General features: G+C 39.2%; 1 long non-coding RNA gene across 1 annotated transcript; it reads right to left on the reverse strand.

The window, feature by feature from the left end:
* Positions 1–5,184: 5,184 nt before the first annotated feature.
* On the reverse strand, positions 5,185–23,858 carry LOC309619570. The gene is made up of 3 exons (XR_014239034.1): positions 23,578–23,858; positions 23,225–23,307; positions 5,185–21,228 (listed from the first exon to the last, which is right to left on the reverse strand). It is a non-coding gene; the product is annotated as an uncharacterized lncRNA (long non-coding RNA).
* Positions 23,859–23,969: the final 111 nt, after the last annotated feature.

Below are 23,969 nucleotides of genomic sequence, written 5' to 3' on the forward strand. Positions count from 1 at the left end.
TAACATTTAGATCAGTTTCTCTGAGAAATAAATTTAAACCTTTTTTCTTTTTGTTCATAATCAATATTCTCAAATTGAAAATAAAGAGCATTTATGCTAGAGTTGGTTTTTAAGGCATGTATTTGTTTCAAAGGCATTTGGGGTTGCTCTACCTTAACTCATTGTGTCGCAGGTGCTTGCGTGTTCTGTCACTGCCCCATGTCTGTATATGACTCAGTTTACATGTGCCTTGGAGTGTGTACTGCCACAAAACCAGTAGTGGGCCTGAATCAGCACATATTATACTTGTAAAAATGGATACTGACTTCTGAACTACACATAGAGACTAATAGCTACTGCCACAGTTACCCGCTCTAAACAAGTTGCATGTGCTGTTAAAACAATAAATCAAAGCTGGATCCTTTAGAAAGTCTGTGAGCTTGGGAGCTCTATTAGTGAGAAAATTAACAAGTAGTATCTGTTAGGGAGTATTTAGCTTTGGGCTGGCTTTCAGGTGTAGTTTGCCTTACATTGTGGTAACACTGTCTTTACCCAAATACTTTCCCCTTCCCCCTTTCTGCACTCCACAAACTACCAAAATTCATGCAAGATGAATGCATGAATAATGCTGAATTATTCAGGTAACCTGAATAATGCTGTAAGTATTCAAGAAATTGAATTTGTAATTTTAATCCTCCTGAGAAAGAACTATCCAGACCCAGATATTTTCACTGTAAAATTTTACCAAACATTCAAATAATGAACACTGACTTTATACAATCTCTTTCAGAAAGAGGAGGGAATACTTCCCAACTCCTTTTACAAGGCCATTATTACTCTGATACTCAAACCAGATAAAGACAACACACACACAACTGCAGACAAATAGTTCTTATGCAGTTAGATGCAAAAATCCTCAACATAATTTTAGCAATTCAACAAGGTATAAAAAGACTAATACACCAAGACTAAGTAGAATTAATTCCAGGAACATAAAGCTGGTTCAATACTCAAAAATCAATCAATGTAACCTACCATATCAATAAGCTAAAGAAGAAAAATCATATGGTCGTATTAACTGATGCAAAAAAAAAATCATTTGACAAAATTCAACTTTGACTCATGGTAAAAACTCTCAGTACAATGAGAATAGAGGGAAACTTCCTCAACCTCATAAGGAGCCTCTGCAAGAAGTCTACAGCTAACATTATATTTAATGATGAAAGACCGATTGCTTTCCCTATAAGATCAAGAACAAGGCAAGGATGCACACTCTCACCATTGTTCCTCCACATTGTACTGGAAGTTCTAGCTATGATAATAATACAAGTAAGAAGAATAAAAGGAAGCAGATTAGAAATGAAGAAATGAAACTATCTCTATTTGTAGACAACAGAATTGTCTACATAGAAAATGCCAAGGAATCTACAAAAAAAACTCCTAGAACTTAAAAGTGAGTTAAGTAGTCACAGGATACAAATCAACATACAGAAATTGTTTCTATACACTAACAATGAACAAGTGAAAACTAAACTAAAAAATGCAATACCGTTTACAATTGTACCCCCCCAAATGAAATACTTAGGTATAAGTCTAAGAAAACATGTATTAGATCTAGATAATGAAAATTACAAAATGCTGAATAAAGAAATCAAAGGAGACTTCAGTACTTGGAGAGACATACATGCTCAAAGATAGGAAGACTCAAAGTAATAAAGATGTCAATTCTTACAAATTGACCTATAGGTTCAACACAATTCCTATCAAAATCTCAGCAAGGTTTCTTATAGACATAGAGAATCTTATTCTAAAATCTACATGGAAAGGGGAAAAGCCCTAGAATGGCCAAAACAATTTTGAGAAAGAAGAACATATTGGGAGAAATAACTTCCCAAGATTAAGGCTTACTACATAGCTACAGTAACCAAGACTGTGGTACTGGCAGATACAAAGGCACATATAAATCAGTGGGACAGAATAAAGACCCAGAAATAGATCTACACAAATATGGATTCAATTTATTTTTGACGAAGGGGAAAGAACGATTCAATGGAGGAGATATAGCCTTTTCAATAAATGGTACTGGAGCAGTTGGACACCCATAGGCAAAAAAACAAAACAAATTAAAAAGCCTATATCTTAAACCTCACACCTTATACAGAATTTGACTCAGTATGGAGTTAAATGTAAAATGTAAAACTATAACACTTCCAAGGGGGAGAAAAGGCAAACTTTGGGAATGAGGACTAGATGAAGAGTTCTAGACTAAATAATAAATGCATAATTCATAAAAGGAAAATTAATAATTTGGACCTCATCAAAATTAAACTTTTTTCTTCTGTGACAGACTCTGTTAAAAAGATGAGAAATAAAAATTATCAACTGGAGAAAGTATTTCTAATCACACATCCAACAAAGGACTTGCATCTAGAATAAGTAACTCTCAAAACTGAACATTAAAAAAATCCAATTAGAAAATGGGCAAAAGAAATAACTAGACATTTCACCAAAGAGGATATACAGATGGCAAATAAGCACATGAAAAGATGTTCAATATTATTACTCATTAGAAAAATGCAAAGTAAAACCATAATGAGATATCACTTAGCAGAAACGCTAAAATTTTTCAATGGTGATAACACAAAATTCTGGAGAGGACGCAGAGACACTGTATCACTCGTACATTGCTGATGGAAAAGTTAAATGCCACAGCCACTCTGGAAAACTGTTTGTCAGTGTTTTATAAAACTAATCATGCAAATACCCTGCAGGCCAGCAATTATTCTCAAGAACAGAAACTTATTTTCACGAAGAACTTCAAACATGTTTACAGCAGTTTTATTCATAGTAGTCAAAAGCTGGAAATTAACCAAATGTCCTTCACTGACTGAATGGGTAAACAAACTGGTACATGCATGCCATGAAATAAAAGTTATAAACTATTGATACATGAAGTAAGTTGGATGAACTTCAAAGAAGTTTTGCAGAGTGGAAAAAAATCTCAAAAGGACACATATTGTAAGATACTGTTTATGTAACATTGGGGAAATAATATAACTGTAGAGATGGAGAACAAATTTGGAGTCACCAGGGATTAGGGATGGGGGAGGAAAGATAGGTGTGGCCATAAAGGGGTAATATAAGGGAGTCTTGTGGTGATAGTAAAGTATCTTCTTCCCCTTCCCCTTCCTCTTCCCCTTTCTCTTCACCTCCTCCTCCCCTTCTTCCTCTTCCTCTTTCTTCCTCTTCTTTTTTGAAATATAGTTGACATACAGATAGTAAAGTATCTTGATTGTGGTGGTGGCTACAAGGAGCTATACACGTGATCAAATTGTATAGCACCACACACACACACACACACACACACACACACACACACAAATACCTGCATGGTTAGCTCGAATAAAATTTGTGGATTATATGAATGTCAATTTCCTGGTTTTGATATTATGCTCATATAAAAACTTGCTGTAGTTATTCAAGATGTTTGCATTGGAAGTTGGATGAAGGTTTCACAGGACTTCTCTGTCCATTTCCTTGCAAATTCCTTTGAATGTATATATATTTCAAAATAAAAAGTTTTAAAAAAGTAATAGGCAAGATGGGCAAGAAATAAGTGTAACTGGTGCTTTCACACCATTTCGAGGGCAGTTTAAAGAGACACAATCTTTTTGGAAAACAACTTGGCACATTCTTTCCCAAAACTTTTACCTAGAAGTCTCCATTTTGGGACCTCTAAGGAGATCATCTTAAATAAGAAAAAAACTATACAGAAGAAGAAAATTTTCATGGTGTTAACTTGTAGTAACAAAAAATATCAGGTGTTGGTAAAAGAACCAGGGAAGACTTTCCACAGAAAGCAAGGTAGGAGACAGTTTCAATTAGGAAGTTAAAAAAATTTTTTGAATTCCTTGCTTCACATGTTGCAGGTGCATAAAACGATATGAGGGTGAAAGAGTGTCTTCTGAATGTGGTCTTTGAAGTCATTGGTGATCTTAGTGCAAGCAGTTGCAGTGGAAATGTGAGAGCTGAATCAAGATGCTTGAGGATGTAGAAGGAAGAGAAAGATTCAAGGGTGTTTTTATGAGGAAACTATGGTAGGCAGAATAATGCACCCAAAGATGTCCACATTGTAGTCCCCAGAACCTGTGAATATAAGTTATATGACGAGAGAATTGAGTTTTCACATAGAATTAAATTAGCTAATCAGTGGACCTTAAAATAGGTGAGTAGCCTGGATCACTCAGGTGTGCACAATCTAATGATGATTTAAAAGCAAGAGAGGAAGGAAGAAGAGGTCAGAATCAGAGGGAGATGTAACCACAGGAGAACGGTCAGCGAGATGTGACGTTGCTAGCTTCAAAGATGGAGGTAAGGTGTCACAAGCTATGAAATGTGGGTGACCTCTAGAAGCTAGAAAAAGCAAGGAGACGGACCCATCCCATCTCCTTGTTTCACCACTAGAACAGTAAAACCTGTGTTGGACTTTTAACCTATACAACAACACAATAATAAATTTGTGTTGTTTTAAGCCACCAAAAAAAAAAAAAAAAAATCAGCTGCAATCTAATTTTCCAGCACAAGTGGAAGGATTAATGACATCAAGAGTGGCCATCTAACCAGTGAACTAACACCTGTCATTAAGTGCGTTAAATGTGATGGTTAAAAATACAAAGCAGCAAAAGGAAAAATGCATGTAAGTTAATAAAGAGGACAAAATCAGGATGCCAAATAGTATGCATTACATTTATGCAAAAAAAAGGAAATGGAAATATATAAGAATGATATATATGTTGGTATGATGAAAATTTGGGACTTTTTGCTTTTCTGTATTTTCTATGCTTTTAAAATATAGTGGGTTTTTTTTAACTCAAAATAAACAAATAAAATTCCACCCACCCCCAATTTTTAGACTATTTATCACTTAGAGCAAACTCAAGTGCATAGTTTTTGGATAACACCACGGCTCTGGGTTCTTGGTAGGAGGAGTAGAGGGGGCAAGCTGGAAAGTGCACCTTTCGCAGTTGCCTGTTTTTAAATTTGGTCTGGGATCAGGCCTACATCAGAAGGAAGATTCTATCTTCTACTTCTCATTTCACAGGGCTCAGAACTCAATTTACAGCTATTAAAAATCATGATTCAGCTATGCAATGGGTAATCTATGCCATGTGAGCTGGTCTGGGTCCCTAATCATCACTCATTACATTGTTTCTGAATTCTAAATCACTGTCAACAAACTCGGAAAGAATCTTTGTAACACTGTTGATGGGAATGTAAAATGGTGTAACCACTATGGAAAACAGTATGGAGCTTCCTCAAAAAATTGAAAATAGAACTACCACATGATCCAGCAATCCCACTTCTGGGTATATATCCTAAGGAGATGATTCACTATCTCGAAGGTATATCTACATCCCCATGTTCATTGCAGCATTTTTTACAATAGCAAAGATATGGAAACAACACAAATATCCCTCAACAGATGAATAGATAAGGGAAATGGTATATACATACAATGGAATCTTATTCAGCCTTAAAAAAGGAAATCCTACCATTTGCAACAGCATGGAGGACATTAAGCTAAGTGAAATAAGTCAGTCACAGGAAGACAAATAATGATAATGCCACTATATGAGGTATCTAAATAGTCAAATTCATAGAAGCAGAGAATGAAAAGGCGGTGGGATGGGCGATGGGAAATGGGAAGTTGTTCAATGGGTACAAACTTTTAGTTACATTAAGATGAATAAATTCTGGAGATCTGCTCTACATCCTAGTGCCTATGCTTAACATATGGTGCTGTGCACTTAAAAACTTATTAAGAAGGCAGATCTCTTGCTAAGTGTTCTTACTACCACCAAACAAAACAAAATGAAACAAACAAACAAAAAACAAGCAAGGGGACACAAGAAATCTTTCGGAGGTGATGGCTATGTTTATTATCTTGGTTGTAGTGATGGTATCACAAGTGTATGCATATGTCCAAACTCATTAAAATGTATACATTAAATATGTGCAATTTTTAATATGTAAAGTAACCTCAAGAAATTGAAAAAAAGAGAATAGAGCACTCCTTTTCCTGGGCAATAACATATGATGGCTACTTTCTGTTCTATGTTGGCAATAAGAATCTTGCCTATAGGATATCCCTAGTGTAAGCAGATGTGTCATACAGTCTTCTGGATGCAAATCTACTGATGATTTATAATAAACAAACATTAATGATAATGTTAGCCTCTCTTTAAATTAATGCTTTAATATGAATCCCACACTCTTTTTTATGTGTTTTTATATGTCTGATAAACACAAGTATTGATCCCTCCCAACGCCATAAAAATCAAATACGATTGGAAAGCATCACATGTGACTGCAGCTAGGACCATGAAAATTCACTGGGTGTTATAAATCTCGATATTTGCCTGGAAACAAGTCGGTTGACTAGGAATGGGTGTCTGGCAGGATCAGTGCCTACAGTACTCTACTTTTGCTTCACAGAATGTTGCAATTTGTAAATACATCTTCATCTGTGTAATTGTTTAATGTCTCCCTCCCACTCAATTTGAAACCCCAAGAGGACATGGTCACATCCCTTTCCTTCACTCCAATGGCCAAGTTACTTAACAGACTGCCTAGCTCATGGTACCTGATGAATATGAGCTGAAATAATAAATGTGAGGGTACAAGTAGGTATGATATTCTTCAGGCTATCAGAGTAGAGAGGGAAAAACGAATATTTATAAGAACCAGTTATGTGCTAGGCACTGTGTATAATTCTTATTACAATCCTCAAGCTAGTTATTATAATTGCTTTTGAAATAACCAAACTGAAGTTCAGAGAGGTTGAACCACTTACCCAGGGTTACACAGTTTAAGGTTTGTTGACCTTAAATACTTTTTTTTTCTATATCTCACTGCACCTTAAGCTCTGCTGAGAGGAGAGGATGTAACGACAAAATCCCCTTTAGAAGGGACTGGAAAATAATTGCAGGGTCATCTGTGGAATAAGCTTAATGGAGAAAAGAGACCAAACTAGTAAATATACATTTTACGAAGTCCTTGCCTATAAGGTCCACGTATCAGGGGACCAGTTGCTGTGTTGAGGCTGCACTCCAACCCCACCAGGTAGGTGAGGAAGTGACAGAGAAACCCATAGCCCTAGAAGCACTGTCTTCGGAGAAGACCTTCTCTCATGGGGTAGCACGGAATGTTACTGACCCCACAGTAAAGTTGTCCACTGGATTTTTTGTTTGGCAACTTTCCTGAATCCCATTTTGGTTATAACATAGCAGCTTTAAAGGCTGCCTGAAGAATTCTTGATGATCTGAGCAGCTATAATATTTCAAATCTTCTGCAAAACCCAATATCAGATTTACTGTTACATCTCTATATTATCCCCAAGCACATCTCCTTAAAATAAATTGATTGTAGTGCCACTGATACTCTATTAAGGAACAAGGAACAAAGGACCAGTTGCCTCGACAAGATCTGCCATGCTCATTCCTTCAACAAAGTCTTCTGTGCCAGGTGTTGTGCCGGACGTGGGAACGCAAGGCTAAAGAACACAGTCACTGTCTTTGTGGAGCTAACACTTCAAGTCGCTATAAACAATAATCAAACTCTGATCGAAATTCCCTGAATAAAAGTCCAACCAAGAGGGCTTCCCTGGTGGCGCAGTGGTTGAGAATCCGCCTGCCAGTGCAGGGGACTCGGGTTCGAGCCCTGGTCTGGGAGGATCCCACATGCCGCGGAGCCACTAACCGAGTGCACCACAACTACCGAGCCTGTGCTCCAGAGCCCGCGAGCCACAACTGTTGAGCCCAAAGTGCTGCAACTACTGAAGCCTCCCACCTAGAGCCTGTGCTCCGCAACGAGAAGCCACTGCAATGAGAAGCCTGAGCACCGCAATGAAGAGTAGCCCCCGCTCACCACAACTAGAGAAAGCCCGCGCGCAGCAACGAAGACCCAGCGCAGCCAAAAAAAAAAAAAAAAAAAAAAAGTCCAACCAAGAACTAGGAATGAGAATTACTTAACTCCATGGTTGACAAACATTTTTGGGGGGCTGTGCTGTGTCTTTGTTGCAGTGAGAGTGCTCTTCATTGCAGCGCGTGGGGTTCTCTAACTGTGGCTTAGTTGCCCCTCGGCATGTGGGATCTGAGTTCCCAGATCAGGGGTCGAACCCTTGTGCCCTGCATTGGAAGGTGGATTCTTAGCCACTGGACCACCATGGAAGTCCTTTTTCTTTTTCTTTTTCTTTTTTTCTTTTCATTATTGTTTACATGAAGAATTAGAGAGAAAATTAATCGAATATATTATGTTCCTTGAGGAGAGAACAGATTTCTCTTGGCAGGCTAAATTCCTTCTGTTTCCCTTGAAAACCAATGGAAGCAAAAAGGCAATGGGAAGAAGGGGTAGTAAGGATTTATTTGGCTAAACATCCTGTACTGCTTGTTCATTTCCAAGAGATAGCACAATATGTATTAAGCCACATGGGTTGAACGAAATTCCTCAGATAGTTTTTAGATAATTATATGTTAAATGCAAACCAATTCTGTCTTTGAGTTCTATTTCATAAGGGCAAAGTATGGTTTATAAGCTGCTCAGACATCTAGAAGCTCCTACAACTACATTTTGATGAGTTGAGTGTAAGTGAATCAGAAACATACGGATTTCATTTGCTTTGTAATGCATATGAGCTCAAAAACCAAGTGCAACCATGGTTGTCAAAACATGTTCTGGGAAGAACTTGGTACAGTGTTTCTCTCAACCAAACCCGGTGAAATTCTTTTCATTTGTATTCTTAATGAATTCTACGAAAAATATGGCACAGCACTGAATTTTATTTTTCCCCTTTTTAATGTCTCATTTGAGGATATCCCTTATTTTAAACTTTGGGCTTTATGGATGACTATTGCATTGCTTATGATTTTCTACTGAATACATGAAACTAAAAAAAAGATTCTGTGCTCAGATTTGCTAATTTATGTGGAAGTGAAGTTGACTATATTTCATTTAGGGGTTAATGGGTGGGTGGGAAAACAAAATTTTATTTATATAAAATCAACTATTGTGTTGAAAAAAGGAGGTTCAATAATGTGGATTTTGCTATATTATCCCTAAGTTTGCTGTACACTTACATATCTGAATTTTTCCTACATATTGATTTAATTGACTATTCTTTCCAACTGAAAGCTCTTGGAAAGCGGACTGTGTACATTTTATCTGCTTATATGGTGTTTAAGAAGCTCCATATTTCTCTATGAACTGGATGATGACCAATGCAATTGTATTAAGAGAATTTTCAAAGCATTATAAGGCTTACTGAAGGAAAAAAAACCCTCAAACCTCAAATAATTATTCATTTATTACAAAGTTTGTTTTATTAAGTGCCAAATATATGTCAGCTGTGCTTCAAAATTGCATAGTGTTACTCCTTTTTATTAACTAAAAGGAAAAAATTTGCCTGTGTGTGTATCCTTTATTATTTTTAGAAAGGTCTACTTTTTTCCCAGAGAAGTGTAAGAACACAATGTTCTTTTTTTTTTCAGTTTTATTGAGATATAATTGATATTCAGCGCTATATAAATTTAAGGTGTACAGCATAATGATTTGATTTACATACATCATAAAGTGATTATCACAATAAATCTAGTGAATATCCATCATCTCATATAGGTTCTAAATTAAAGAAATAGAATTTTTTTTTCTGTGATGAGAACTCAGGATTTACTAGTCTCAACTTCCATATGTAACATACAGCTGTGTTAATTATATTTGTCATGTTGTACATTACATCAAAACACAATGTCCTTGAAATGATTTTTATAGCTAAATCTATGGTAACAGCAGATTAAATATAATTTTTATATTCAAACCCATGTAGAGGTGTCATAGCATTCCCTTTTGCACTCACAAAATCAAGTTACCACTATTAAGATTTAATTTAAGGAAAGTGGTTTAGCCCCTTATATATTTCCCTAGAAACATTATTTGATGTTAGCCTAACATTTATTTTCAGGATCTCATTAAACTAGAGCTAACAGTGTAAAGGAGAGAATTTGTCATCAGTGGGTCTCTGCATAAGAAAGCATGTATCAATCAATTTTCACTGCAAAGTAAAGGAGCTGTTACAGTGGAGGATTACTGGACTGAATGTCAATATTATGACATAGTATGAGTGTGTTTCGTGTTTGGTAATTGCAATCATTGTTGCTTTTGTTGTGGTCATCCATTTACAATGCTTGGTGTCAGTCTATTTATCTCTTTTAAAAATAAAATACAGTGTGTGTGTGTGTGTGAAAAAAAAATAAAATAAAGTTAGTATAAAATATTGGCAAAAAAAAAAAAAAAGAAAAGAAAGCATGTATCACCCTGCACCACCCCATCGTGACCATCTGCTGGGATGAAGTGTATACTGTACATGGAGCAAAACCAGATTAGCCTCTGGTCATTCCAGCTAGTGGACATTTACAGTCTGTTTTTCACTTAGGTGTTTGCCTAAGAGCAGAAGCTTGAACTAAGTTATCACAAGAATTGCCCAACATATCAAGCATGTCAACCAGTTTTTGACACCTACGTCAACACCAGAGAGAAAGCAATGATTGCAGCTCTCCAGCTACACCCCTCCACACACCCCCTCCACACACCCCCTGATACCACTAATCACAGGGCTGCCAGATGGGAAAGATGAGCCAACAATTCAGCCTTGCTTTATTTTCACCTAAGTTGTATTAAAAGCTTTGCCTTTTGTATAATATTCTCTATTAACCTCACCTAACCATAGAGACATAACCTAACCTCTCCCAACCATTGAGAAGGCATCGTTTTAATCCCTTAGAGAAAAATTAAGCAGTACATTGGAGATAGATAAAGCAATGTTCGAAATTTGTCTTTTCTAATAACGTACGCCATGTGCTTTATCTTTTGTGTTTGTACAGGTTTTTGACACATTTCATTTAGTTGACACATGGTTTTGGCAAATGCCTAGTCATTGCCTTTCTGTCTCTCTACCTACACTTCCACTCACATCTCTGTTTGAAATCACAAGGTTACAGGGCAAGTTGTCCTAAGTATTGAAATCCTGTATTTGTCTAGTGGTGAAGCGTGTTTGAGGCAAGTACTACTCTCCTGCCAACTGCTTCAGCCTTGACCCACAGGACACCTGCCCCCTTTATTACGAGAGCAGTGATGCATTGGTGGTGGACCTCTCCTGACATTTACATTCTTCCCTGAAGTCAAGACGTCCAGTTGACTGGGGAAATTCCAGAGAATTTTCCTACATTACATATAGGCAGAGTCATGGGATTTGCTTTGAGAAGCAAAATGATAGCGAAAAAATTATAACATTCAGTTTGGGTATCTCCCCAACCCCAGCTCTACCACTAACTAGGGCTATGACTTTAGGAAAAGACATTTAAATTACTTAGGTCCCCTCTTTTGTGAAGAATGGAATAGCTGTGCTGGGTCATGCCAGAAACCCACTTCAACTCTAGCTTTCAATGGTTCTATGACAACAGTATAATTTACCAATGGACAGAAAGAACACTGAAGAGCAGAAATATAAATCCCAGGTTCTCCACTGTCCTATAATACATTTGGTTGCATTTGCTTTCTTTTCCTGGAGGTAATAGTAGAACCATAGCATAAAAATAATCTTAAGATGTTATCTAACTCATGCTTGGGAATATCCACTCACCTTCTCCCATACTTGTAAGCACATACTTGTAAGCACATTGAAAATGCTGCAGATTTCATTTGTTTTATCACCAGTGAAGTTCTATGGGAGAGTATGGGTCAGATAAAAATGCACATATAGGTTTTTCTTCTTTGATGATTTTATTTCTTCTCACAATCAATCCTAAAAATGGATTGACTGCCCAAGGATGATTTACTTAAAAATAAAATAAGCAAAACATCTAATTGCAAGCCATAAGTGTAGAAAGGGAACACAACACACGAACATGAATATAGAATATCAACCAGTATGTGTTGGGACAAATGAATCTGAAAGGTGATTTTGTATAAGCAGCTACAAAAGAGAAGGAAATAAGAAAGATACTGAAGAATATCTGAAAATGCTTTTATTAGACCAGCAATCCCATCACCACTAGTGCCCAGGACACTGTTTATCATAAAACATTGCCAAAGAGTAAAAGAAAGCCATGGAAACTCTCATACCATTAAAAAAAAAAAAGAACAAGTGCAATAACACTTCTGGTGAACCTATTTCCAGAACAAGCACAAAATAATACCTTCTAGTATAAAATTGATTCGTTTTATTGCTAAAGACAGAGAAGAGAACAAAATAAAAGATATTAAAAGTTGTACTTCTTAGAGAGAAAAAAATAGGCAAGCCTCAGAGATACGTCAACAAGCTTAGCAAACCAGCTACAAAATTAAAGGTAAATATTACACTCAAAGAGAAAACAGAATTAGCTCCTCCCCCAAATCTCTTTACTAAATGACACCAGTGAAGGGCAAATATTACAAAGGCACTGTATCTTATTCAGGGGTTAGGTTAAATAGGGTAGCATGAAGGCAAAGGAAAAGCATGACCCTTGGAAATCTCTTAGGATGGTGGTGGATGCCAAGAGTCACCTCATAGGAGGCAAACTATCTCTTACTTATTTCACAATTGGTTTTCCTCCAGCACTGGGACAGATCGCTACTTTGCTTGGCATTGGATGAGTTACGGATTGCATTTAGAGACCATGTCGTACAAAGTATATGTACCTTCAAATCACAGAGTCGTAACTGGTGCAGTGGAATGACAGATGACGTGGGATCTGAAAGCAGCTAAGGAATGACAAACAGACTCACAGCCCCTGTCTCATGCTTAATTGGGGGCATAAACACACTGAATGGAAGAACAGATGGAACTGTAGTGTGTACTCCTGTATTTCCTCAGCAGAATTAATTTCCAGTTGTGAGATGCAGGATACTCACCCTGGTGGATGTAAGCCGACATCGTGGCCCCTTTTTAGAGTTGGGGCTACTCAGAGGCTAGAGAATAAGTGGAGTCTGGAGTCCTGGCCCAAGTTCATCTGACAGGAGATCCAGTGCATCTATGGACAACCAAGTAGAAATGTCTGTGTTGCCCAAGGGCATAATCAAAATGACTATTCTTAGAGCTGGCAAAACCTCACCCCGCACAGGTTCTTTGACCTGCAGAGTAAATCACCTGTTAAGAAAGGCCAAATGGAAGTCTCCTGAAAATGCCTCTACTGGCCATGGTAAGAAATCAAGAACCATGTCATATCTTGAACTGAATTGTAGGATGCAGGGGCTGTGAGCCCCGATATACCCTAATTTAATTTAACAAGTTAGCCTGCAACAGTGTTCGTGTTTAAAATACATGGGTCAGGGAATGACTTGGAAATCTGTGCTTCCCATTCCCACCACTTTGCCTATGCTGGGTCCTGGTTCCTGGGAGGGAGAGGGATCCTTCTATAAGGGGACAGAGCAAGGTTCCACTGAACCTTAAGTTACATCTTCTCCCTTGGCATTTTCAGCTTCTTCTTCCAGGTGACCAATAAGCAAAGAAAGAAGTTCTGATTAACGCGAGGATCCAGGGCTGCTATGACATAATGAGGACGGAGATGACAAGGTCCTTCATGTGCCTTTGTAGGGCTTTCTCTGGCTATTTCAGCCTGTTTGTCCATGTTCGAGGAGAGTTAATAGCCCCCAGGAGAAGCCCTGCATCAAAGGTGATGGAATTGATGTGTAAGTGTCCCATTTCCCTCTCCCTCAATGAGAGAATTCTGAGACACATCATCTACACTGTCTCCCAAAGGGTTAAGCGCCACTTGTCAACATGATGCTTTTGATAACACCCTTTATTAGTTTCCTTCCCTCCCCCATCTTAATTCCCCATCTCCTTATTCCTCCCATATAAATTTCTTGCAGTCAAATCCTTGTCTCATGTTGGTTTCTGGGGAAATCCAAGCTAAGATAGAGTCCTTGAAAATTGTCTTTTCTTTAAAGACATATTCATAACATTTTAAAAATACCATGCACACTTCAATAGCCATGGGGTAACACACATTACAGTGTTCTCATTATTTGCACCCTCATAATCGTGACCCAAAGGTACAAGAAAATTTCATCTGCATCATCTCTTTAAGGATCCAGGAAGTTGTACACTCATTTAAAAAACCAGTTAAAGTGCTTATTTACAATTATGTACATACACACAGATGTTTTAAATTTGGGTACTTAAGTGGACAAATTTCTGCTCTTTGAGAAACATGCCTATGCAGAACAGCTTGTTTACCCCTTGAATCTTCAGTGAGGTTGCTTTAAGGCTGTGTAAATTGTACTTTGCCTGAATCCCAGGGATGCTTTTCACATTGTTGTCCACAAGAATGGCACCTCCTGGGGTCATGCAGGGCACAACCGGCTGGAACTTAAGGGTATAAAACATACCCAGTTGTAAAATGAATGTTTACCCCCTTGGATATTACTGTCAAACTTTCATAAAAATAAAATGATGTGAAACAGCCTATCAAATTGAACCCCTCCCCCCAAAAAGGAAATGTTACACTGTGGATGTTGACGTTACTTTTATTCAATGCAGTGTTCATTGTCCTGAGTTGCTTTATCTAATGCTGGAATGTACTCATTGCACCATATTTTAAAGCAGTATCCTCTGTGAGTCTATATGCACCCCATAGTCTAATCACATTGGAACTAGATAAAGGGGCACTGTCAAATTCAATTTAGCCAAGATTGCCTCCTCAACAATTCTTCAAAGATTTTATTCACATAATTCATACAGGAGGATTAGAATATGCACTCAGTTAAAAATGATTACTTTGCTATTCTGATGATCATGCACAATCTTATTGCTAATAAACTCCTTTGTATAGCTTCCCACACGAACAAGTGGAGTTTCTCATGGGAAATACGCTTATGTAACTTTTTGAAAGAAATTTACACTAAACTTTGTATTTCCTTAAAAAAAGAAATGTGAAACTGTACCTTAAAGGGAATAACGTACTGGAATAGTACAGACAATCAAATATCCACTATGCCTATAGTGAATGTGGTTTAAAAAATAACTTTAATAAATAATTTCAGTTGACTGCACGGTTATATGAGTAACCTTTAGAACAGATGTGGAAAATTGGCAGCCCTGCCTGGGGACTAATTCAGCCTGTATTTGTGTGTTGCCTATCTGGCTCAGTGTTTAAATTTTTGTATTTGAATGTTTTCTCAGTTCTATAGCTTCCTTCCCCCCACCCCACTATCGTCTGATGCCCAGCTAGCCTCAAAGTTTGATGTTACCTGCCTGGCCTTGCTGGGAGGCTGAGATTGCAGCGTTAGAAGTGGGGTCCCAGTAGATTTTCCTAAGACTCATCCTTAGATGTATTTAATAATAAATGGGAACGTATTTTTGTATACTTTTAATAATTACCACTTACCTACATAGGCTGTGAAATGACTGAGAATTTAAAATTAAAATGTTGTAATTTCAAGATTTTTTTCTTCTCTCCTATTTTTCTTCTGCTAGTTATTTTTTGCTCTAAGTTTCCATGAACTGTAAGAAGGCTAGAAAGAAGGTCAACACAGGGGCCAACAGAAAGGAAAGCAGTATGATCATCAGACTGAGGTCCTTTCGGCCAGTTAACAGGTCATGGGTCACACTCTGGCGATGACTGCTGCTGACACAGGGAAGATGACCCTAAAGATAGAACTATTGTTGGAAGATTGTTTGGACAGATCAACCTGGCTTAAAAGTATCAGTTATTTAAAACTTTATTTTATTCGTTTCAATGTAATGTTAAAGATAATGCTACATTACGTGGTTTACACGCATAGCCTGAGAAATGAGTTAGATTTTTAACTTTAAATTGTATTTGGAACTGAATTTTAGATTGATGGGGTATGAACCATGCCAAACCTTAATGAGTGACTTAACTTGTTCACAGCGTTTTTGCTTACCTGTGTATCACCCTCACAATCTTTTGGAGAAGTTAAAGGAAGTATTATTATCCTCACTTCACAGGAAAAAGAAAGTGAAAAAAATGCAGTTGAGAACTTTTTGCTCAAAATCATACATTTAGCTAACTTAGCAACCAGTAGGATCAGTTTGTGTTTTTTTACTGCACATCTGTACGTAATTATATCTTTTTAGTTCATGATTTCTTCCTCAGAATTAAATTTTGGGAAAGATGAAAATGAAAACCCAGGCAGAACTGAAGTGCCTTCCAAATTAGGCCAGGATCCTACTCAGGTTCAGCCTGGCTGTACAAGCTCTCTCTCCAGATCCAAAAGCACAAAAGGGCAATTTCCCCTAAAGCTTCTGGAGAAAATGCACGCAGTTTCTAGTGCGGTCACATTTGATAGTAGAGACTAGGGAACAAGCCACATGAGAGCCAGCACTCTGAACTCTTCTATGTAACCGAGGAAGAACTCAGGTGTTCTTCCTGGGACGGAGTAAACCAACATTGACTTGTATGAAGAAACTCGGCGTACCAGACTGCTCATCATTAAAACAGACTCTGCCTCTCTGTCTAGGATACAAAAGGCACAAAAGACTGCTTAATTTGCTGAGAGGCACCAATTCGTGCCAATCCAAATATAAAAGTAAAAGAGGCGGGAGCTTTAAAAGTATACTCTCTGAAGCTCTCATCCCCTGAGGTCTTTAGGACAGGTTACCAACTCATAGAGCTTTTTAAGGGATGGATCTTTTAAGGGATGGAGCCCAAGCCAGACAGTAAAACGTCAAAGTCATGCTAAGCAAGGAACCATCTGTCCCTCTCCCTTGCCCCCACCACCAGAGGTTAATTTGCTTTTCACTGTTTGACCTCCAAGTATTTAATTTTTGGATGAGGCTACACAGAAGCCCTGGGAGGTGGTAGATAGCAACATTTTCCACATGAGTATTTTGAGACCCAAGTTCTGCAACTTGGAATTCACAGCACCGTGCAAGAGGTGGTTGCTAAGTGGAAATTGGAATTTGGATATTTTTTCAGACTTGTGCAAGAACTTTTGAGTAAGTGATTCTACTGCAACTAAGCTTTATGAATATATGGTGTAGATGGTATGATCTGAAAGGTTTCAGGTCAGTATCTTAAAAGTCCAAACCTATCACCTCCCCATTCACCATTGTTGCTTCATTCCTTTGGGACGAGGAGACTTCTTAATCAGGTAACCCTTTTCTTGCCAGAACTTGGAATTGCATCTGCTTCTCGAATTTCTCATCTAGGCGTTTTCTCTTCATATTGATGACGTCCTTTAGCTATCAGGCCTTGGGAACAAGAATGGGACTTACAAGAGGAGCATGGCTTCCCAGGGCCCAGAAAGAGGCTCAGGAGGAAGTACCAGGGAACTGACGGGGATGATTAGGTTCCAGTGAAGAGGTAAGGTTACTTGCAGGTAGGACTCCATCTATTCCCACTTTTTAGAACTGAAGTGTCCCCCTTCTATTTGATTGAGTGTATCCAGTGACATATTTTTAAAATGGAAGTTGAATGAATTTAACATGAAGAACTGTGACCCCCTAGGACATCACAAAACCAAGGCTGAGAAAAAATGCTGTCAAGTCAACACTGCTGTGACCAGAGAAAGCAACCACACTCCTTTTCAACACAATTGTACTATCTGTCATTTTGTCTTAGAAATCACAGTAGTGACTAAAAAGGAAAAACAAAGTCAGAACCTGGAACATGGCAGAGTAAGTAAAACGAACCAACCATCCCAGTTTCCCTGGGACTGAAGGGTTTCCTGGGACATGGGACTTTTTGTGCTAAAACTGGAATACTCCTGGGCAAATCAGAATGGTTGGCCAACGTAGATAGGTGGCAATTTAAATAAATACTGAGTTCTGTTCTTTACTTGGGTCGGACCCTCCATTCAAAGGTCTCCCCAGTGCGGGAGAACATTTCCTCAGCAAAAACACCATGCGGTGCCACTGTCTGGGAGCATACACTGGAGCACGCTTTCTGGAAACTTCATCAGAAGCAGGGTGAAGATCTGGCTGGCAACATACATGTACCTTTTATCCTAGCTTCAGGTCCTGAGTATGGTAAAGCCTGGAAGAAAGCAATGGGACAGAGAATGATGAAAAGCAGGCAAGAAGTCATCCTAGAGGTGACTGAGCCCATAGAGGCACAGGAGATGTGTCGACCCGAGTCCCTTCCAGGGCATGGCACTCACCCCAGCCAATGGTCTACACATTTACCCCAAGCCTCCTCAGTGCTTTCCCACCTCCTCCGTCCCAGAATGGCTTTATCTTTCTTCCACAGCTGCAGAAAAGCAATCTATCTGTCTTTCAAGGATCTTTTGAAATTCCACTTCTTCAGAAAAGGCTTCCTGACCACTTCTCTCCTTTAAGCTTCCACAGGGCTAATTTTCTTCTTCAGTTATTTGACGTTTTCCTACCGGTTGTGTCAATAGTTGATTTTCAATGTCTTATCCCCCTAGCTGGGTTGTGAAGGGGTAGATTATTCGTGCTTTTTAAAACATTTGTTGCATCTTGCTTAGCCCAGAACAGGCTTGTTGATTGTCTAAAGCAGCGCTGTCCAGTAAAATACAAGGTGAGCCACGTTTGTAACTTAACATTTTCTAACAGTCACATAGAAAAGAAGTCAAAAGAAACAGGTGAAAATAATTCCAATGATGTATATGGCCTAGCCCAAACACTACTTCAACATGTAATCCATGTGAAAGAATTATTAGTGAGCCATTTTTACATGACTTTGATTGTACGGTATTTGAAATTCAGGGTATATTTTACTCTTCAGCACATCTCAGTTCAGGTTAGTCATGAATCAAGCGCTCAAGAGGTGCACGTGGCAAGTGGCTACCATCTTGGACACATGATAAGTCAAGAAGATATACTGATGGGGTCTGTACAAGATAGGAGTTTAGTTTGATTCTATAATCGATGAGAAGACACCATGAGTTGTTGAGAAGACTGCACTAACTTGTCTTGACATGATAAGGATAATATGGAACCTAAAAAAAAGAAAAAGGTTCTGAAGAACCTAGGGGCAGGACAGGAGTAAAGACACAGACGTAGAGAATGGACTTGAGGACACAGGGAGGGGGAAGGGGAAGCTGGGACGAAGTGAGAGAGTGGCATGGACATATACAGACTACCAAATGTAAAATAGACAGCTAGTGGGAAGCAGCCGCATAGCACAGGGAGATCAGCTCGGTGCTTTGTGACCACCTAGAGGGGTGGGATAGGGAGGGTGGGAGGGAAACGCAAGAGGGAGGGGATGTGGGGATATATGTATATGTATAGCTGATTCACTTTGTTATATAGCAGAAACTAACACACCATTGTAAAGCAATTATACTCCAATAAAGATGTTAAAAAAAAACATGATAAGGATAGAGATTAGGGAGACGGAGATTAGAAATCAAGAGAAAGAATTGTTTCTGTAATACAGAATCAACGGAGGAAGAGTAGCAGCACTTCATGACTGATGGAACATAAAAAAAAGTAGAGGACAGAGCTGTAAATAACAATTTAAGGTTATTACCAGGAGAATGTATAACTTAAAGAGTACCAGAAGAATAGTAAGAAGAAAGTTGGAGAGAGGTATCAGTCTAAGGAAGAGATGGATTTTTCTTCAATCATATAATTTCAAGTACTTGCAAGTTTATCTCCCCAGAGACTCAGTTTGGAGCAAAGACAAGGTCTAACAAAGTAGCTTTTGGGAGAGATGCCATCAAGTTGGCCGAGCCTTAGGAATGGATAACAACTAAGATTGTGAAGGTGGATGAAGATTAAATGATTCAAGAATTTATTCTTAGGGGTTCCATAGTTAGCAAGGAGGACAAAAAGTTGTAAGGATGGTAGGAAGAAAATGAAGAGATCACAAAAGCCAAGGGGGAAAACAATTTCAAGACAAAAGGATAGAAAGCCAGAGAGAATTTGAGGCACTTGAAAACTGAGAAAAGTCCACTGGACATGGTTAGGAAGCCATCTCTGGAGCAGTGAGAACCTTTGACAAGGTGGAGGGACAGAGAAGGATTTACATCAGCTGAGCTCTCTCCTGACCCCCTCCCTGGTTTTCAGTCCTTAGAGCAACGGGCTGACTGAAGATGTTTGGATTGAGAAGGCTGACTTTTTTCAGCAGATACAGTCCCAGCAGGAATCCTGGCCGAAGGAAACAGAGACCAGCACGGAACGGGTGGAGCTCTGGGCGATTCTTGATTAATGGCCAATGTAAAGAAAACCCAGAAACAAGCAGAGTGGCAGGATGTAGGGAAATTCATAGGGAGAGCAGTGCAGAACTGAAAACCATTGCGAAACCATTATTTGGTCTTTGTTAAAAGACAAGTAGAAAAATACAAATTTAAAAGATAATTTGTCTTATAAGGGCTTATTGTATTTTTTTCAATATTTTATTGTTTATCTTAAGGGATGGGTAAATATGGAATGTGTGGAAAGTCACCTTTAATTTTTTACATGTTTTTGAAAGGGAAATGGAGAACAACAGTGGCCTGAAAGCACTTGAAACTCTAGTGGTCTGAACTCTGATCCAATATTTTTTTCTCCTTCAAGCCTATTTATTCAATTATAAAACAAGCTTCAATATCTAGTATCCAACCATTTTTTAAAAACTGGGGGATTTTAGCTTTGTCTTTGCTGAAATAGCTTGGGGATAATGGAGGCAAAGTTAGAACTAATAAGAATCAACTCATTCAGCCTTGATAGTTAAAGTAAATCCCTTATTCGTGGATATGAGACTTACTCTGGGTTGTATTTGCCAAGTGTAGGAGTACAGGGTGTGGAATTTATTGAGCTACAAAAGTCCCTTGAACTTTCCTGTAATTTCATAAAACCTTAGGAGTTCAGACATGCACAAATGTTTCTGAAATCTTTGGAAGACAACAACCTAGATTACTCCTTCTGCTGAAAATGACTAACTTGGATTTTCTGTTTCATTTCTTTTTTTTCTTTTTTAAACTTTTTAAAAAAATTATTAGCACCTTTAATTATTATTTTATTTATTTTTTTGGCTGTGTTGGATCTTCGTTTCTGTGCGAGGGCTTTCTCCAGTTGCGGCAACCGGGGCCACTCTTCATCGCGGTGCGCGGGCCTCTCACTATCGCGGCCTCTCTTGTTGCGGAGCACAGGCTCCAGACGCGCAGGCTCAGTAGTTGTGGCTCACGGGCCTAGTTGCTCTGCGGCATGTGGGATCTTCCCAGACCAGGGCTCGAACCCGTGTCCCCTGCATTGGCAGGCAGACTCTCAACCACTGCGCCACCAGGGAAGCCCCGTCTGTTTCATTTCTAAGCAGGAAGTTTGACAGATGAAAATGAAAAGTGATTACTGTACAGTACTCCACACAGGTGAGGCAGAAGGTGGGTGAAAGGATTAATCAAATAGGGAGAACACAATAATTCCGTTTCTGTAGCAGGAATAGAGTAGTGCTAAAGGAAATGCAAATGAAGATGTCAAAATAGCTTAGTCCATGTCAAACATTTTATTTCTAAATGTTCTATTCTAATATCCTTTGTCTCTCAGAGTCAGTCTTAAAGACTCATACTAGATCTGTGGATCTTCTATTCTTTCTACATCTAAATACATTTTAACATTTGAGTAATAACCAAAGATGAGATACGGGGTTCACAGTTAACAAATAATTGCAAACAGGAAAAGGAATATATAAATCAAAACTTTTAGTGTGGGACTTTCTTGGTGCCACAGTTGTTAAGAATCCGCCTGCCAATGCCGGGGACATTGGTTCGATCCCTGGTCCAGGAAGATCCCACATGCCGTGGAGCAACTAAGCCCGTGCATCACAACTACTGAGCCTGTGCTCTAGAGCCCGCGAGCTACAACTACTGAGCCCACGAGCCACAACTACTGAAGCCCACGCACCTAGAGCCTGGGCTCCACAACAAGAGAAGCCACCTCAATGAGAAGCCCACGCACCACAACGAAGAGTAGCCCCTGCTCGCTGCAACTAGAGAAAGCCCACGCGTAGCAACGAAGACCCAACGCAGACAAAAATAAAATAAATTAATTAAAGAAAAAAACTTCTACTGTGTCAAGATATTCATCAAACATTGTGCTTGTTAGAAAGGACTTGCTCGTTTTTGCTTAGAGATGAAATAGCTTTTATTATTCACACACATGGACACATGTATTGTTTCAGGAAGTACCAAAATCAGATGGGCAGATTACTAGATAAACTCAAAGATTGGTATTTTGACTAAATTAGCAGTTTCTAAATGTCAAGTAGATCAGTTTATCCCCAATCATTGTTCTGCAACCTAATTACAGACTGTCCCTTCACAATGTTTAAATAAAAATATGCCGGGAAATAATCTCATAAATTAAAAAATAGTAATCTCTATTAAAGAAAAAAAAAAAACAGGTAAAAAAATTTAGATTATGTTCTTAACCTTTAGAAATTAGACAAATACTCTTGAGTCTTGAGTCTTCACCCCCCTGTACAATGCCTCTTAGCCTTTGTGGGACTGAATGAATTTGGTGTCAGAGTCTATACGCATCATTTTCCTCAATGTCATTAATAATTATTTGCATAAGGAATCCATTTTATACTATAAAAGTAAGTTTATATTAACAGTGTCTCTATGACTTAGGACATTTACTAGAACAGATAATACTCTTGTAGCCATGTTGCTATTTAGATTTCCAGTTCTTTAATGGGGTTCTTAATGGCTTCATGAGGTACATGCGCTTCTGAAATAGTCATTGAGATTTTGTACATGGTCCAGTTTCTGGAGTGAAGCCCCAAATCTTTAATCAGATTCTCTTGGGAACACATGTCTTAGAGAAGTTAAGAATGATTTAGAACATCACATGAAAAATGTACATATAATTCCGCAATATGAATTTGGCACTTTGCCAAAGGGAAGAGCATTACTGGTAGATGAATAAAGATGTTTACCACACTACTCAACAAAATAAGGTAGATCTTTCCATCAAACAAAAACAATAATACAGGGCTTCCCTGGTGGCACAGTGGTTGAGAATCTGCCTGCCAATGCAGGGGACACGGGTTCGAGCCCTGGTCTGGGAAGATCCCACATGCCGCGGAGCAACTGGGCCCATTTGCCACAATTGCTGAGCCTGCGCGTCTGGAACCTGTGCTCCGCAATGGGAGAGGCCGCGATAGTGAGAGGCCCGCGCACCGAGATGAAGAGTGGCCCCCGCTCGCCGCAACTAGAGAAAGCCCTCGCACAGAAACGAAGACCCAACACAGCCATAAATAAATAAATAAAATTTCAAAAACAAACAAAAATAATATATACTCACTGTTCAATTCAGTGCCAGTGTTGGCCTCCTTTTGGATTGAAATGAACAGTTTCATACTGTGTCTTTAATCTTATCAGAGACCCCTAAAGTAAACAACAGCACAGCATGAGAAACCTTGGTTATGTAACTCTTACTACTCTCTGAGAAACAGCAAATGTCACTTTCTTATAAGCCCACCCCTAAATCATCAGGACTACCTATTCACATTACCGGGATTTTCAAACTAGCAACTAAACATTGTAATAAACGGTTTACGGTTTTTACTGGTGAAGCAGTACTATTTGACAAAGCACGCCCATCTGGGTTCTATTTATAACGATCCTTGACATATTTTATTATCATTACTTTCTTACTTGCAAATTCTTCTCAGAATAAAAAATAAATCGGGGGCAGAACTCCCACTTAGAGGAACTCTACTTAGAAGCAGCCTCGGAGATGCCCCCGAGGCTGGGACCTCCAGGGTAAGCAAGAATTCGCCGCCCGGCAGAGCTCGGCCTCCCCCGCCCGCCGGCGCCCACGGGCCTAGTCCCGGCCGAGCGCACGGCCAAGGGCACCGGGCCGTAGACAGACTCCGCGGCGCTGCAGCCCGACCCTCCTACCCCGAGGGCTGGCCAGCGTGGCCTGGACTGTCGGCGCGGGAGGCGGGCTCGGGTGGGGGGTCGGCGAGCGCGGGGGCTGGGGGGCGGGGGAGGAAGGGGGGCGGGGGAGGCGGTGCCCCCCGGCCAGGCCCCGCCCCCGGCGCGGC

The sequence above is a fragment of the Balaenoptera borealis genome (genome assembly GCF_965194805.1).
Source record: "Balaenoptera borealis genome assembly, chromosome: 21".
Classification (NCBI taxonomy): Eukaryota; Metazoa; Chordata; class Mammalia; order Artiodactyla; family Balaenopteridae; genus Balaenoptera; species Balaenoptera borealis.